Source organism: Nothoprocta perdicaria, unplaced genomic scaffold (assembly GCF_003342845.1).
Source record: "Nothoprocta perdicaria isolate Ctin4 unplaced genomic scaffold, notPer1 scaffold_12, whole genome shotgun sequence".
In the NCBI taxonomy this organism is placed as follows: domain Eukaryota; kingdom Metazoa; phylum Chordata; class Aves; order Tinamiformes; family Tinamidae; genus Nothoprocta; species Nothoprocta perdicaria.
Genome location: NW_020454316.1, coordinates 26271 through 29942, shown reverse-complemented (window position 1 = coordinate 29942; position 3672 = coordinate 26271).

Sequence of the window (3672 nt, the reverse complement as noted above, 5' to 3'; positions counted from 1 at the left end):
TACACATTTCTTGAACCCTGGCAGGGATGGTGACTCCACCACTTTGCTAGGCAGCCTATTCCCAGGTTTAACTCCTCTTTTCATTTAGATTTTTTTTCCTAACTTTTAATCTGAATCTCCCCTGTCACAACTTGAGGCCACTGTTGGTCTCACCTGCTCCCTCCCTCTCCTTCCACCTCTGGCCTCTGCTCGGTCCCCTCTTGGTGGCATCTGCATGGTGGCTTTGGGTCCATCTCACGTGGCACTGCACTGGGGTCTTGTGGGGCAGCAGTTGGCACATGCACGGCCCCAGACAGGAGCACGGTGAAGGAGTGTGGTGAGAGGATCTGCGGCCCTTTGGGTGGCTGTGTGCCTTGGGCTGTAGCCTGCCGGTGGGGCTTTTGCTATGTGCAGGTGGCAGCGCAGGGCTTGGCCTGGCATGGATTTGGCGCTGTCTCTGCCCGTGCCTGGAACGTGGAGTCACATCTGCCGGAACGCAGAGCTGAACTGCCCTTTTTCTGTGCATCTGTTTAGGGTGCCAGTTCTTGCTCAGAGTGGTTGCACTCTCTGCTGCGGAGGCGGGGATGAGCTGGCAGTGGGAGAAAGTGGCCTTGGTGCTCCACATCTGTGAGACGGGCAGCTCCTGCTGCGACAGCCACAGCTGAGAGGGCTGGTGAGCCCCGAGGAAGCGGAGAAGCTCAGGACTGAAACGTATAAGGTTGACTGGCTCTGCTGGAACAAGGGCTCTTGGTGAGGGCCCTGCTGCCTCTTCTGGTGTTCTCTGTAAGCTCAGCCAGAGAAGGCTTTTTGATATGACTGTCTCCACCCTTTTGATTTAGACCCACCAAGTGAAGAGGACTTGATGGCCTTTCTTGGCAAAGAATGTTGGTAGGTTGGCGTATGGGGAACACACAAGTTTTTGTTTCAAAAGAAAAAAATGCTAGTGAGGAGCTTAAAAGAACCCTGCTACTTTAAATTATGCCCTTTTAATCAGCAGCAATGCCATAAAAGCAGAAGGCACTAAAGAGGGTACAAGGCAGGTAAGATAGAGTATCGCACTCTGTGAAGTTATCAACAGCTACGTCTGTCACCCTGAAAAACCATCGGAGCAATGGTCCAAAAACCTAACCGCTTGTTTTGGTTGGTTTGACAGGGTAGCTCGCTGGATGGGGATGTCTATTGGAGAAGCACCTGGGACTCTGCGATCTGGTCATTCTTTCTAGTCATCATCATTTGTGCCCGCACACCTGCCTGGCAGGAATATTAGAGTTGCTGCACCCAAAAGGTGAGGGCTTGGAAAGAGGTGGCCAACCCAAGTACTATTCTTTTTGCTCTCTAAATATTCCTCTCCCTAATTATTATTCTCTCTTTCCCTTGACCGTAACCCTATTTCCTTCTCTCTCCATAATAATTGCTTTTCACACTCATCATAATAATTCCTTTTTGTGCTCCCCTGCTCTCTCCTTGTAATAACTCTCTCTGCAATAATTCCTTCTTGCGCGCTCCATAAAAATTCTTCTGTGCTCTCCCTTTCTGTCTCCGAAATGATTCTTTCTTGCCCTCCACAATAATTCTTGCATTACATAAAAATTTTCCCATGCACTCTGCAACCATTTCTCCTCACGTGCTCCGCCATACTTATTTCCCACACTCCACCGGACTTCTTTCCTGTACGCCCTGTCGTGCTCCCTGCGATAATTCCTCCTCTTCTCTCTCTCTCTCTCTCTGCAGTAATTCATCTGTGCTCCAACTTTCTCTCCTTGCAATAATTCCTTTTTGCTATCTGCTATGCTACCCACACTTTCCATAAATTTTTTTTTCTCTCCCCACAATAAATCTTCTGCACTTTCCGTAATAAATCCTTCTTCCTCCCCATTTCTCTCTCCATAATAATTCCTACTTGTATGCTCTGCAATAATTCTTTTTTGCATCCCCTTTTTTCCCTGTAGGAATTGTTACTCTCTGCAGCATTTCATTTCTATGTGCAATTATAATTGATACTCGTTCTCCATAGAAATTCTCTTTATCGCTCCATAAAAACTCTTTCCTCTGTAATAACTTGACCGTGCTCCTCATTTTGCTCTCCATAATAATTCTTTAGGACGTAGTATCAATATAGAATGAATGAATATACATGAAAATAGAATAATCTGTTTTGCTCATCCTAATACTTCTGTTCATCTTCCAATAATAGTTCTGATTTTTACCCTCTAAAAATTCTCTTCCTCTCTCCCTTAATATTTAATTATCCTCCAGCCAATAATTCTTTTTCCCTCCTGCCAATAATTCTCTACTGATGCCCCTCATACTTCTCTTACTCTCCTGCTGATACTTCTCTTCCTCTCCTGATGATAATTTTATTCATATTCTCCTCATAATTTTTGTTCTCTTGAGGTAAAAATTCTCTATTTATAGCTCCAAAAGAATCTTGCCTTATCCCGCTAAATATTTCTAATACTTCTCTTCTTTTACAGCTAGGAGTCCTCTCTTCTTCTCTCTTACAATTATTTGCCTACTTAATTTATAATTCTCCTGCTTCATAAGCAGAGATAATAATAAGCATAATTCATAATAATTCTCTTTTTATTCCTCTAATCGTTCCCCTCCTGTTTGGCTAACACTTCTCCTCTTCTTCCCATAATATTAGTCTTTGTATTTCTGTGAGAATTCTCCTTCTTTCCTGTTAATTTATTTATTCATATTTTCCCAATAATTCTCTTGCATGACACATTACAATTTTCCTTGTTATCCTCTGCTTATATTCTTCTTCTCTGAGTAATAGTTCTGTTCTTCTTCCCATAATAATTTTCTTCTTAATTTTGCTTAGAATTCCCTGCCTTTCCGGTAAATACTTTTATTCCCCTTCTTGCAATAATTGATTGCCCACCACATAATAATTCTCTTTTTGTGCTTCTAACGTTTCCCTCCCTATCCAGGGAATACTCTTCTTCTTCCCGTAATAATTATGTTCCTGTTTCCCTATGAATTCTACTCTTTTCCTGGTAATAATTTTATTACTATTGTAATATTTCTCTTGCATGCCACGTGATATTTCTCTTTATATGTTCCCAGCTCTACTCTTATTCTCTGGCTATTCCTACTCTTTTACATGAGGGAATAATATCCTTATTTCCATCAGAATTCTTCACATATCTCCCTAAAAGGCTTATTCTTATTCTTATTCTCCAAATAATTGTTTTGAACACCGCATAATTATTGTCCTTGTATTCCCAACACTATCCACTACTTTCTGGACAGTTCTTCTTCTTTATCTTCCACTAATAATTATCTCCATCTTTTCCTCAGAAGCCTTCACCTCCCCTGCAAAATATTTTTTGGCTATTCTTGCAATCATTGCCTTGCATGCCACATAATAATTCATATTCTTCCTCTTCCACTAATGATCTCTTCTTCTTGTAGGAATTTTACTCTTCCTCTGTCCGTCAGATTTTGCTTCTCTCCTGTTAATAATTTCATTCTTATTCTCCCGATAATTGCCTTGGATACCGCGTATTAATTCTCTTTTATTTCTCCAAATTCCTCCCCACCTCACTAGCTAATCTCTCTCTTCTCCTTCCGGCAATAATTCTCTTCCTGTTTTCCCCGGAAATGTGCTCTTTTTCCGCTCCTAGGTTTATTCCTCTTCTCCCTATAATTTTCTTGGACGAACCATATATCTATTTTCGTGGTATT